Raw genomic sequence first — 15,031 nt, 5'->3', positions numbered from 1 at the left:
CAGCAATAGGAAACTAATATGCCATGTTTCTCTTTGTGTTGTAATCACCCTTGTAATTACTTAATATAAATATTTACCATTAGATTATAAATTCCACAATGGCAAGAATAACAAGTCTTAATCATTACTGTATCTCAGCACTTAGCACAATGCCTAACATATAGAAGAACCACAACATAGTGAATGGATGGATGGATGGATGGATGCCTATTCTATGCCAGGCACAGTGCTATACCCTGGCAAAACAAAAGTAAATAACACATAGTCCCTATCCTCATGGAGCTTAAAGCTAAGTGGGATGACAGACACTTTAAATAGATCATTTCAACAGAATATGATAAAAGTAACAAGTTTCTGTGAAGACAACGGGCATGTAACTCAGACTGTGCAAGGGTCTAGGTATGGGAGAGGAGAAAACTTATATAGTCAAGATTTATGTTAAGCAGGTGACGTGATCTTGTACATAGAAAATTCTAGGGGCACCTGGATGGCTCAGTCAGTTAAGCATCTGACTCTCAGTTTTGGCTCAGGTCATGATCTCATGTTTCGTGGGTCTGAGCGCTGCGTCGGGCTCTGTGCTGACAACGCAAAGCCTGCTTGGGATTCTCTTCCTCTCTCTGCTTCTCCCCCACTTACTCTCTCATTGTCTCTCTCTCTCTCTCAAATAAATAAACTTTAAAAAAGAAAATTCCAAAATTCTAAAAAATAAAAGAGTTCAGCAAAGTTATAGGATACAAGACAAATACAAACATCAATTGTATTTTTTTACACTAGCAATAAATAATCTGAAAAACGAAATTAAGAAAACCATTTCCCCTATAATAATACTGCTAGAAACTAATTCCTTTCCCTAGAACCCTGGGTGACTGAGGCATTCTTCTTGTAGCACATAAAGTTCTCTTCTGAGGTGAAAAGAGTACAGCTCCGCCCACGTTTTACCCTGTGGTATCTTCTACTGTCACTTAGGAAGACACCAACTAGCTTTGACCTGATATTGGTGTTCTTTTCCTAACTTGATCTTATGTCAGCATTCCAACACTTCCACTGCTAAAATTAAAGGGTCCTCATTACATGAATATAAGAATCCTCCCAAACCAAAGATTACTCTTCTGGTTTTGTTTTTTTTTTTAATTCATCTCTTTTCATTGTAGTCATTTTTGCTTTAATAAAAAATTTTTTTGTTATTTTTAATATTTATTTATTTACTGATTTATTTTTGAGAGACAGAGAGAGCATGTGCGCACGTGAGGGACAGGCGGGGGGCGGGGGGGAGACAGAGATCTGAAGCAGCTTGGTGCTGACAGCAGATAGCCTGATGCGGGGCTCAAACTCATGAACAATGAGATCCTGACCTGAGCCGAAGTCACACAGTTAACCACTCAGCCACCCAGGCAACCCAATAAAAAATATAAAAATAAAAAATAAAAAATAAAAAAAAGATAGAAAAGAAAAGAGGGGTGCCTGGGTGGCTCAGTTGGTTAATCTTGACTCTTGATTTCATCTCAGATCATGATCTCATGGTTTGTGAGTTCAAGCCCCATGTCAGGCTCTGCACTGACAGTGCACATGCGTGCGCATGCTCTCTCTCTCAAAATAAATAAACTGAAAGAAAGAAAGAAGGAAAGAAAAGAAAAGAAAAGAAAAGAAAAGAAAAGAAAAGAAAAGAAGAAAAGAAAAGAAGGAAAAGAAAACAATTCCATTTACAATAGCATCAAAACTTAAGAGCTAAAACTACAGAACTCTTAGAATAAAACATTGGGGGAAATCTTTATGACTTTGGATTTGATACCAAAAGCACAAGCAACAAAAGAAAAAAATAGATAAACTGAACAGCATCAAAAGACACTATATAAATATGGGAGTACCCAAACTGGAAGTCAGTGAATGAACTGATCTACAAGTGTGGTTATGGCAAAATCAACAAGAAGCGAATTACCTTGACAGATAACACATTGACTGCTCACTCTCTTGGTAAATATGGCATTATCTGCATGGAGGATCTGATTCACAAGATCTATACTGTTAGAATATATTTCAAAGAAGCAAATAACTTCTTATGGCCCTTCAAATTATCTTCTCCATGAGGGGGAATAAAGAAAAAGACCACCCGTTTGGCAAAAGGTGGAGATGCCCACAACAGGGAAGACCAGATCAACAGGCTCATTAGAAGGATGAACTGAGCAGGGTGCCTGGGTGGTTCAATCAGTTGAGTGCCCGACTTCAGCTCAGGTCATGATCTCACAGTTCACGGGTTCAAGCCCAGCATTGGGCTCTGTGCTGACAACTCAGAGCCTGGATGGAGACCGCTTCAGATTCTGTGTCTCCCTCTCTCTCTGCTCCTCCCCATTTGTGCTCTGTCTCTCTGTCTCTCAAAAATAAACATTAAAAAATAATAATAATAAGGCATCCAAATCGGCAAGGAGGAAAAACTTTCACTCTTCGCAGATGACATGATACTCTACATGGAACCCAAAAGATTCCACCAAAAAACTGCTGGAACTGATCCATGAATTCACCAAAGTCACAGGACATAAAATCAATGCACAGAAATCCGTTGTATTCTTATACATCAATAATGAAGTGACAGAAAGAGAAATCAAGGAATCCACCCCATTTACATTTGCACCGAAAACCACAAAATGCCTAGGAATAAACCTAACCAAAGAGGTGAAAACTCTATATACTGAAAACTACTGAAAGCTTATGAAAGAAATTGAAGAAGACACACACACACACACACACACACACAAATGGAAAAACATTCCATGCTCCTGGACTGGAAGAATAAATGTTGTTAAAATGTCCATACTACCCAAAGCAATCTACATATTCAATGCAATCCCTACCAAAATAACACCAGCATTCTTCACAGAACTACAACAAACAATCCTAAAATTTGTAGGGAACCAGAAAAGACCCAAAATAGCCAAAGCAATCTTGAAAAAGAAAACCAAAGCAGGAGGCATCACAATCCCAGACTTCAAGCTATACTACAAAGTTGTAACCATCAAGACACTATGGTACTGGCACAAAAACAGACACTGAGATCAATGGAACAGAATAGAGAACCCAGGAATGGACCCACAAACATATGGCCAACTAATCTTTGACAAAGCAGGAAAGAATATCCAATGGAATAAAGACAGTCTCTTCAGCAAGTGGTGCTGGGAAAACTGGACAGCGACATGGCAGAAAAATGAACCTGGACCACTTTCTTACACCATACACAAAAATAAATTCAAAATGGATGAAAGACCTAAAATTAAGACAGGAAGCCATCAAAATCCTCAAGGAGAAAGCAGGCAAAAACCTCTTTGATCTTGGCCACAGCAACTTCTTACTCAACTTGTCTCTGGAGGCAAGGGAAACAAAAGCAAAAATGAACTACTGGGACCTCATCAAAATAAAAAGCTTCTGCACAGCGAAGGAAACAATCAGCAAAACTAAAAGGCAACCAACAGAATGGAAGAAGATATTTGCAAACTACATATCAGATAAAGGGTTAGCATCCAAAATCTATTAAGAACTTATCAAACTCAACACTCAAAAAACAAATAATCCAGTGAAGAAATGGGCAAAAGACATGAATAGACACTTCTCCAAAGAAGACATCCAGATGGCCAACCGACACATGAAAAAATGCTCAACATCACTCATCATCAGGGAAATACAAATCAAAACCACAATGAGATTCCACCTCACACCTATCAGAATGGCTAACATTTACAACTCAGGTAGTAACAGATGTTGGCAAGGATGTGGAGAAAGAGGATCTCTTTTGCACTGCTGGTAGGAACGCAAACTGGTGCAGCCACTCTGGAAAATGGTACGGAGGTTCCTCAAAAAATTAAAAATAGAACTATCCTAGGACCCAGCAATTGCACTAGTAGGTATTTATCCAAGGGATATAGGTTTGCTGTTTTGAAGCAGCACATGCACCCCCATGTTTATCGCAGCACTATCGACAACAGCCAAAGTATGGAAAGAGCCCAAATGTCCATTGATGGATGAATGGATAAAGAAGATGTGGTATATATACACAAGGAGTACTATTCGGCAATCAAAAAGAATGAAATCTTGCCATTTGCAACTACGTGGATGGAACTGGAGGGTATTATGCTAAGTGAAATTAGTCAGTCAGAGAAAGACAAATATCTATGACTTCATTCATATGAGGAATTTAAGATACAAAACAGATGAACATAAGGGAAGGGAAGCAAAAATAACAGGGAGGGGGACAAAACATAAGAGACTCTTAAATATAGAGAACAGAGGGTTGCTACAGGGGTTGTGTGAGGTAGGATGAGCTAAATGGATAAAAAGCATTAAGAGACACTTGTTGGGATAAGCACTGGGTGTTATACATAGGGGATGAACCACTGGAATCTACTCCCAAAATCATTGTTGCACTATATGCTAACTAACCTGGAAGTAAATACATACATACATACATACATACATACATAAAATTAAAAACAATTTAAAAAAATTTTTTTAATTAAAAAAATAGATTAACTGAGGTATCTACCATGATTATTTTTGTAATCTGTACAGTTAACAAACGACTACTTTCTTTTTTTTAAATTTTTTTTTTCAACATTTATTTATTTTTGGGACAGAGAGAGACAGAGCATGAACGGGGAAGGGGCAGAGAGAGAGGGAGACACAGAATCGGAAACAGGCTCCAGGCTCTGAGCCATCAGCCCAGAGCCTGACGCGGGACTCGAACTCACAGACCGCGAGATCGTGACCTGGCTGAAGTCCGACGCTTAACCGACTGCGCCACCCAGGCGCCCCACAAACGACTACTTTCAAATTGAAAAAATAAAGGATACTATATAAAGAACTACAACGCGACAAAAACAACTCAATTCAAAAATGTGCAAAGAACTTGAATAGCCATTTCTCAAAAGAAGATATACAAATGGCCAAGAAGCACATGAAAAAAATGCTCAATATCACTAGTCATTTGGGAAACGTAAATCAAAACTACAATGAGGTACTTCACACCCACTAGGATGGTTATTATAATTTTTATAAAAAGAAAAGAAAGAGAAAATAACAAGTTTTGGCAGGATTGTAGAGAAACTGGACCCCGTATGTTACTAGTGGGAATGCCAAATGATACGGCCAATGTGGAAAACAGTTTGGTACTATTTCAAAAAGTAAATCTTAGAGTTACTTTATATCCCAATAATTCCACTTCTAGGTATATACTCAAAAGAAATGAAAACAAGTACTCAAATACTTGTACACGAATGTTTACAGCTGCACTACTCACAATAGCCAAAAGATAAAAACAATCCAAATGTTTATCAACAGATGACTGTATAAACAAAATGTTGTACTATCCATACACTGAAATATTACTGAGACATAAAAAGGAATGAAGTGGGGCACCTGGGTGGCTCAGTCGGTTAAGTGTCCAACTTCAGCTCAGGTCATGATCTCAACTGCTCATGAGTTCAACCCCCATGTCGAGATCTGTACTGACAGCTCAGAGCCTGGAGCCTGCTTCACATTGTCTCCGTCTCTCTGCCCCTCCCCTTCTCGCTGTCTCTCTGTCTCTGTCTCTGTCTCTAATATAAAATAAAATATAAATTTTTTTTAAAAAAAGGAATGAAGTACTGATATATACTATAACATGGATCAAAGTTGAAAACATTATGCTAAGTAAAAGAAATCAGTCATAAAGGCCACATATGATATGATTCTATTTATATGAAATGTCCAGAATGGACAAATCCATTGAGACAGAAAGTAAAATAGTGGTTGCCAAGGGCTGGGGGAAGGGAGAAATGAGTTGTCACTAATAATGAGTATAGGTTTTCTTTTTAGGATGATAAAATAATTTTTATTTATTTTTTAAATGATTATTTATTTTTGAGAGAGACAGCGTGAGCGAGGGAGGGGCAGAGAAAGAGGGAGACACAGAATCTGAAGCAGGCTCCAGGCTCTGAGCTGTCAGCACAGAGCCATATGCAGGGCTCCAACCTACTAGCTGTGAGATCATAACCTGAGCTGAAGTTGGACACTTAACCAACTGAGCCACCCAGAAACCCCGCTAAAAAATTTTTTAATTAGGCAGTGATGATGGCTGCACAACCTTGTAAATATACTAAAAAACACTGAATTATAGATTTTTAAAAGGAGAATTTTATAGTATGTGAATTATTTCTTAGTAAAGCTATTATTAAAAAGAAAAAAGCTACATTGATACTTTGTTCTGGAATGGGATTCCAGGTTTTACAGTTTTCACAATACATGCTAAAATACAGAGTTATATCATGGGGTAATAAAAGGTGAGTTATCTCAAAAGATTGGAACAATCACCTTCCTAGAAAGTCTCCTTCCAATCATATTCTCAAACAAAACAGGACTAGATTAAAAAGAAAGGAAGAACCTTCTACTGTATCCCAAAAGAAGCACTCTTAATTGGAAACATTAAGCACGTTGTCAGTCACTGCTAACAATGGAACTGGACAGATTTTTCACTTACCAGAAGGTGAGAAGTGGGGTCCACTGTGCCATTTGGTTTTATATTTTTCTCTCTTACTCTATTAAATGTGCACACAAACACTAATGTCATCTCCACTTACACATGCTTCAGTCCTTCCCTAACATCCAAAATATTCTAAGTCATTTGCCTAGAAATAATGAAATTGCCCTTAATCTCTATTTCATGATTTTTTTAATGAAAAGGAAAGACTAACAATCAAAGGTGAATATTTGAAGCTCACAAATATTATAAATGCAAATCCAACTTACTTTGTTTCTAGAAGTATATTTTCCCCAAATTCAGTAAGAGAGGTTATAAAATGCTTTCAACTTTTCTATGCTTTTAGGCCACAGATTTATAACCTCAGCACTATTAACATTTAAGGCCATATAATTCTGTGTTGCAGAGCACTGTCCTGTGAATTATAGGATGTTTTGTGACATCCCTGGCCCCTACCCACTAGATACCAGTAGCATTCACTGCCTAATTGTGACAACCAAAAATAACTTCAAACACTGTCAAATATCACGTTCAGAGCAAAACTGCCCCCAGTTGAGAACAACTGCTCCAGTCCAAGTCCATCTGCCTTAATTATTTCCTAACAGTAGATTAGCTAAACTTATCATTAACCTTAAAAACAAACACATTTTTTGTGAAATACAGAAGCTGAATACACCTAAAAGAGAAGGCTTGTCTTTTGGGTTTGTATAAATCCATTTCTGGAACACATAAACATAACAAAGATCTATTTTTAAGGATGAGTGACCAGAAGGTCCTAAATTCTAAAACTGAATTATTTTAAAGGAATACAAGCAAGTCACATAAATCCACATTCCTCAGTGTAAAGTCATCCATCAACCAGTCTTCCTTTTGCTATCTAAAGCAACTGAAAGTCCTTAAATTATCTGCATAATTTCTATCTCCCATACCAGAAATCAAATATTTCCTTTTATTGCCAGTGATGCACTTTTTATTTAACCTGACCTTTAAAACTCTGTAGTCATTTGTACTTTGTAATCAAAGATAAAAACTAACCATATCCTAGCTGCATTATAGTTATCAGACCAGGAGTTGGCAAACTTTTTCTGTAAAGGGTCAGAGAGTAAATACCTTAGGCTTGAAGGGCCACGTGGTCTTTGTTACAACTATTTAAATCTGTTATTGTAGCACAAAGGCAACCATAAAACATACATACTGACAAATGGGTGTGGATGTGTTGCAATAAAACTTTATTTACAAAAAAAGTGGCAGGCTATAGTTTATCAAACCCTGTATCAGACTATTACATGCAGAATAAATAAATAGACAAATTTCTCTCTTTCCCAATGATAATGTCCTCACCATAAAATTAACTAATTACTTTCTAAAATACCATGAAATAATGTTAACTAGCTTTCTCCTTTTCATAGTAGGCATTTATAGTAGGATAATGCTAGATCCTACTGCCTTAAATGAGGAATAAAAGCCAACTATGAAAATCAAGTTCAGGTTTGAGATCTATACAGAAAGCCTGAGCCAAGAAATCAAAATAAAGCTTTTAGGTTCAGATCTAGAACCTATATGACTCCAGCAGAGGCAAATGTGAGACCACTATATTAAGTACATCCACAACTTAGAACAAAAGAACTCGGGGCACCTGGGTGGCTCAGTTGGTTGGGCATCCAACTTCAGCTCACGTCATGATCACTCAGTTCCTGAGTTTAAGCCCCACATCGGGCTCTGTGCTGACAGCTTGGAGTTTGGAGTTTGGAGCTTGAAGCCTGCTTCAGATTCTGTGTGTCTCTCTCTGCCCCTCCCCTACTTGTACTGTTTCTCTCTTTCTCAAAAATAAATAAACATTAAAACACACACACACATACACACACACACGAGCTCCAAGGGAGGGGCACCTGGGTGGCTCAGTAGGTTAAGTATCTGACTCTGGATTTCAGCTCAGGTCATGATCTCATGGTTTGTGAGTTCGAGCCCCATGTCTGGCTCTGTGCTGACTGCAAGAAGCCTGCTTGGGATTCTCTCCTCCTCTCTGTCTGCCCCTCCCCTCCTCATGCTCTCTCTTTCTCTCTCAAAATAAATAAATAAACATTAAAAAAAAAAAGAAAAGAAATCCTTTTTAAAAAAAAAGAACTCCAGGGGAAATCGTCTCCCACTGAAAACAGATTTTCAATAAAAAAATTATAAATCACAGGAGAAATGAAAATCTATGAAAAAGGACCAACAGACCAAATAGTGTAGGGTCTATACTCCAAGAGTTGTAACTAATCTAAAAGTTACTTAAACAAACAAAAGATTTAAGTCAAAATTTACTCATTTCTATGCAAGTATATTAGAAACCCTATAAGAAATAATAACTTTTTAGTAAAATATAATTTACCAAAATTGACCCAGAAGAAACAAAAATCTAAATAGACCAATTACCCCAGAAGAAAAGGAAAAGTATCAAAGTACCTGACCAAACATTGCACAGGAGAATTCTATATTAATGAATTCTTAAGGAGTAATTCCAAAACTATTTCAACTGTTCCAAAGCATAGGGGGGAAAAGACTTCAAAATAATTTTTTTTGAGGTAAGAATAACATTGCTACCAAAACTAATAACAAAAGCATGAAAGAGAAAACCACAGACAAGTCTCACAAATATCAAGGCAAAAACCCCCAGCAAAAAGAAGTTAGCAGCACATGAAAGAATAATATACCAGGAATGCAAGGATGGCTCACTATTAGAACACCTACTAATACAAGTCACTTTACTAAGAGATCAAAAGAAAAAAATAGTTTTATCACCATATGTATTAGAGTTCTCCAGAGGAACAGAACTAATAGGATATATACAGAGAGAAAGAGATTTATTATTAAGAATTGGCTCACATGATAATGGAAGCTGAGAAGTTCCAAGATCTGCAGTCAGCAAGCTGGAGACCCAGGAGAGACAATGGTGTAGTTCCAGTCCAAGTCCGAAGGCCTGAGATCCAGGAGGGCCAACGATATAAGTTCAAATCCAAAAGCTGCAGTCTCAAGGCCCAAGAATATTTTGGTTCCAATCCAAAAGCAGAAAAAGACCAATGTCCCAACTCAAGCAGTCAGGCAGGAAGGGTTCCCCTCTTAATTATAAGAAGGTCAGCCTTTTTATTCTATTCAGATCTTCAAATGTTTCGATGAGGGCCACCCACATTAGGGAGGGCAATCTATTTTACTTACATCTACTGATTCAAATGTTAATCTCATCCAAAAACACTCTCACAGACACACCCAAATAATGTTTAACCAAATATCTGGGTACTTGGTGGCCCTGTCAAGTTGACACATAAAAGTAACCATCATACCATAGATTCTGAGAAGACATGTGGTAAAATTCAACATCCATTCTTCATAAAAATAATTCTTAAGAAAATAGAAGATTTTTGTTAATATTTTAAAGATCTAATAGAATAAAATATATTTATTTCAGCCTCCAAATCATATTAATTAGGAAACACTACAAGCATTCCCATTAAAGTCAGGAACAAAACAAAGATGACAAATATCACTATTAATATTTTAGGAAGTATTAGTCATTGCAGTTGGTTGAGAAAAAGTGAGGTATAAAAATAAGAAATAAATAAACATATCATCATTTATAGCTAACATGATTATAAACCTGGAAAACCAAAACAAATCAACTGAAAATCTATCACAAACATTAATAATTCAGTATGTTAGGGGAGCCTAGGTGGCTCAGTTGGTTTCCACTCAGGTCATGATCTCATAGTTCATGAGTTCAAGCCCCGTGTTGGACTCTGTGCTGACAGCTCAGAGCCTGGAGCCTGCTTTGGATTCTGTGTCTCCCTCTCCTTCTGCCCCTCCCCCACTTGTGCTCTGTCTCTGTGTCTCAAAAATGAATAAGCATTTAAAAAAAATTGTTTTTAATTCAGTATGTTGGCTGCATCAAAATTAATATGCAAAATTTAGTAGTCCTCATATGCAAACAACAAACCGAAGATATAATGGAAGGAGAGCTCCAATTTACAATTGCAATAGAAAAGAGAAAAAACTAAGAATAAATGTTGCAGAAAATGTGCAAGCTAAAAAATTTCTGATGTCTACAAAGGGGCACAAAATACTTGAAGAGATACAAAATAAAGGTATGGAATGTACTTACATAAAAGATTCAATACCATAAAGACATTAATTCTCCCTAAATTTATGAATTCTCTCTAACCTCAATAAAAATGGCAATAGTATGCTTTAGGAAACTGACAAGCTGATTGATTCTAAAAGTCACCTAAAGGGGTGCCTGGCTGGCTCAGTCAGTAAAGCATGCAACTCTTGATCCCAGGGTTGTGATTTCAAGCCCCATATTGGATTTGGAGCCTAATTAAAATAAAAAAGTTTTAAAAATAGATAAATCTCACATAAAAAATAAGGAAGAATAACCAAGACAATTCTGAAAAGGAAGAATAATGATAGAGAACTAGACTAACCAGATATTAAAATAAAGTTGCAATGATTAAGTTATAACAGTGTGTACTAGTATATGAACAGACAAATCAAGGCAACAGATTAAACAGACCTAAGAAAACAGACCTTGAAACATACCAAAATACTTAGGAAAATTCAGTAAATTTTCCAATCAGTGAGAAAAATATTAAATACATAATAAATATTGCTGGTACAACTGAATGATGAATTCCAGATAGATCAAATATTTAAATATAAGTAGTAAAATCATAAGATTAAAAAATGATAATTTTATTTGTAACATGGAAATATAGAGAATTTCTAAATAAGATAGAAGATAGAAATGAAAAGACACATATAGAACTTTATGCAAACAAACACATAAAACAGAGAATTAATACTTGTTTCAAACACATTGGCCAAAAAAAAAAAAAAAAAGACCATGTATTAGGTCAAAACAAAATCTAAGTATACTCTAAAAGGTAGACATCATGTACATCATTTTCTCTGATCATCATTAGAAATTAAATAACAGAGGTGCCTGGGTGGCTCAATCAGTTAAATGTCAGACTTCAGGTCAGGTCATGATCTAGCAGTTTATGAGTTCGGGCCCATGTCAGGCTTTGTGCTGACAGCTCAGAGCCTGGAGCCTGCCTCAAATTCTTTGTCTCCCCCTCTCTCTGCCCCTGCCCCTGCTCACACTCTGTCTCTACTTCAAAAGTAAACATTAAAAAAAATTTTTTTAATCTTTAAAAAAAAAACAAAACCCTACAGCAAACGTTATGTTAATGGTGAAAAACTCAAAGCTTTCTGGTTAAGATTAGGAAAATGGTACGGATGTACCTTCTCTCTACTGCTTTTCTTTTCTTTTTTTTTAATGTTTGTTTATTTATTTTGAGAGAAAGAGAAAGCATGAGCAGGGGAGGAACAGAGAGAGAGAGGGAGAGAGAGAATCCCAAGCAGGCTCCGCACTCAGCATAGAGCCCAACACAGGGCTCCATCTCACCACTGTGAGATCATGACCTGAGCCGAAATGAAGAGTTAGATCCCTAACTGGCTGAGCCCACCCAGGTGCTCCCTCACTACTGCATTTTAACATCATACTATAAGTCCTAGCTAATAGATAAGATAAAATAACATATACAGGTTGGAAGGAAAAAAGATAAAACTGTCTTTGTTCACAGATGACATAATCATCTATGTAGCAATCCTAAAGAATCTATTAAAAAAACCTCCTGGGACTGATAAGCAATTATAATAAGGCTTCAGGATACAAGGTTAGTGTAAAAAAAGTCAGTCACATTCATATACACCAGTAATGAACAACTGGAATTTAAAATTAAAAACACATTACTATTTACATTACACCACATACAAAAGTTAACTTGAGTGGATCAAAGACCTAAATGCAAAGACCTAAATCTATAAAACTCTTACAGGAAAACACTGGGGGAAATCTTCATGATATTGGATTTGGCAATAATTTCTTGGATATCACACCAAAAAGCACAAGCAACCCAAGAAAAAATAGATAAACTGGACTTAATCATAATTTAAAACTTGTATATATCAAAGGACACAATCAAGAGAGTTAAAAGACAATCTATAGGAGAAAATATTTTCAACTCATATACATACATATAAATGCAACCCAATTCAAAAATGGGCAAAGGAACTGCCAACAGACACATGAAAATATGCTCAGCATCACTAATCATCAGGGAAATGCAAATCAAAACCACAGTGAGATAGCACCTCACAACTGTCAGAATGGCTAAAATTAAAGCACAAGAAACAACAAGTGTTAGGGAGGATATAGAGAAAAAAGAACCCTCATGCACTGTTGGTCAAAATGCAAACTGGGGGGCGCCTGGGTGGCTCGGTTAAGCAGCCGGTTAAGCAGCTGACTTCGGCTCAGGTCATGATCTCACGGTCCGTGAGTTCAAGCCCCGCGTCAGGCTCTGTGCTGACAGCTCAGAGCCTGGAGCCTGTTTCAGATTCTGTGTCTCCCTCTCTCTGACCCTCCCCCGTTCATGCTCTGTCTCTCTCTATCTCAAAAATAAATAAACGTTAAAAAAAAAATTTTTTTTAAATGCAAACTGGTACAGCTACTGTGGAAAACATATGGATGTTCCTCAAAAAATTAAAAATACAACTACCATATGATCCAGTAATTCTGCTACTAAGTATTCACACAAAGAATACAAAGATACTAATTTGAAAAAATATATGCACTCCTATGTTTATTGAAGCATTATCTACAATAACCAAAATGTGGAAGCAACCCAAGTGTCCATCATTAGATGAATGGATAAAAAAGATGTGGTATATTTATATACAACAGAATATTATTCAGCCATAAAAAAAGAATAAAATCTTGCCATTTGCAACACCATGGATGAATCTAGAGGATGTAATGCTAAGTGAAATAGGTTAGTCAGATAAAGAGACAAATACCATAAGATTTCACCTATATGTGGAATTTAAGAAACAAAATATATGGACAAAGGAAAAAAAGAGACAAAACAAAAAACAGACCCTTAACTATAGAGAACAAAATGATGGTTACGAGAGGGGAGGTGGGCTGGGAGATTGATCAAATAGGCGAAGGGGATAAAGAGTTCACTTATCATGGGGTGCCTGGGTGGCTCAGTCGTTAAGCATCCAACTTCAGTTCAGGTCATGATCTCATGGTTCCTGGGTTCTGGCCCTGCATCAGTCTCTGTGCTGACAGCTCAGAGCCTGGAGCCTACTTTGGATTCTGTGTCTCCCTCTCTTTGCCCCTTCCTCATTTGCACTGTCTCTATCTCTCAAAAACGAAACATTAAAAAAAAAGAGAGAGAGAGAGAGAGAGAGAGTACACTTATCATGATGAGCACTGAGTAATGTACAGAATTGTTGAATCACCATTGTATACATGAAACTAATATACACTGTATATTAAGTATAGTGGAATTAATTTTTTTTTTTTTAATGGGCAAAGGGGGGCTCCTGGGTGGCTCAGTCAGTTAAGAGTCCAACTTCGGCTCAGATCATGATCTTGAGTTTTTGTACGTTCGAGCCCTGCATCGGGCTCTGTGCTGACAGCTTGGAGCCTGGAGCCTGCTTCAGATTCTGTGTCTCCCTCTCTCTCTGCCACTCCCCTGCTCGCGCTCTCTCTCTCTCTCAAAAATAATAAACATTAAAATTTAAAAAAAAACACCTGGAACTTGAAATATGGCTTAAATTGGAACATGGGTAGTTCATCCATAGTGACAGGTATAAAGACTGAGTAAGTGGGTAAGGATACTGGATTACTAGGTATTTGTGGTGATAGGAGGCTGTGGAAGTTCTCCAGCTTGCTTCAGTTTTCTCAGTGAATTAGGAAGCAAGCTCATCACTGAAAAGAAGTACTGAGGTTTTGATGAGAGAAGAAAAAGTATGAAATAATGTTCTGGGAGAGTAAGTGAACTTGGGAAATAGGAATACTTGGAAGCATTAAGGGCTCAACTTTATTAAAAAATAACCAAATAGGGGCGCCTGGGTGGCGCAGTCGGTTAAGCGTCCGACTTCAGCCAGGTCACGATCTCGCGGTCCGTGAGTTCGAGCCCCGCGTCAGGCTCTGGTCAGGCTCTGGTCAGGCTCTGGGCTGATGGCTCGGAGCCTGGAGCCTGCTTCCGATTCTGTGTCTCCCTCTCTCTCTGCCCCTCCCCCGTTCATGCTCTGTCTCTCTCTGTCCCAAAAATAAATAAAAAACGTTGAAAAAAAAAATAACCAAATAAAAACTATATGAGTGGGTATATATGTGTATTTTCTTACATTTATATATAAATTTTTATATATGTATATAAGATGTCTGTGTATAATATATGTATAAGCACAGAAAAGGATCCAGAAGTATACATACCAAATTGTTAATAATGCTTACTATTAGAGAGAGATATATATAGGGAGGGGGAGTGGAAGATACTCCTATATTATTTGAATTTTTGATCAGCATGTATTATTTTTATAATTAAAATAAGATAGCCTAGAAGTTTATAGTGTGAGAGGACAGTTTATTTTTTTAATTAATTTATTTTTTTGATCAAAATAAGGGCCTTGATAAATGTCTCTGGA

At 37.0% G+C, this 15,031-nt stretch overlaps 1 protein-coding gene across 1 annotated transcript in view; it reads right to left on the bottom strand.

Annotated features, from left to right (window-relative positions):
• Positions 1-15,031, bottom strand: part of TESK2 (testis associated actin remodelling kinase 2) — a 106,033-nt gene that overhangs the window by 90,111 nt on the left and 891 nt on the right. The gene's annotated exons all lie outside the window — the stretch shown is intronic.

The sequence above is a fragment of the Lynx rufus genome, unplaced genomic scaffold (genome assembly GCF_022079265.1).
Source record: "Lynx rufus isolate CCGP_SWC_20201006 ecotype Redwood Valley unplaced genomic scaffold, mLynRuf1.p SCAF_2, whole genome shotgun sequence".
In the NCBI taxonomy this organism is placed as follows: domain Eukaryota; kingdom Metazoa; phylum Chordata; class Mammalia; order Carnivora; family Felidae; genus Lynx; species Lynx rufus.
This window is presented reverse-complemented; position numbering and strand designations above follow the sequence as displayed.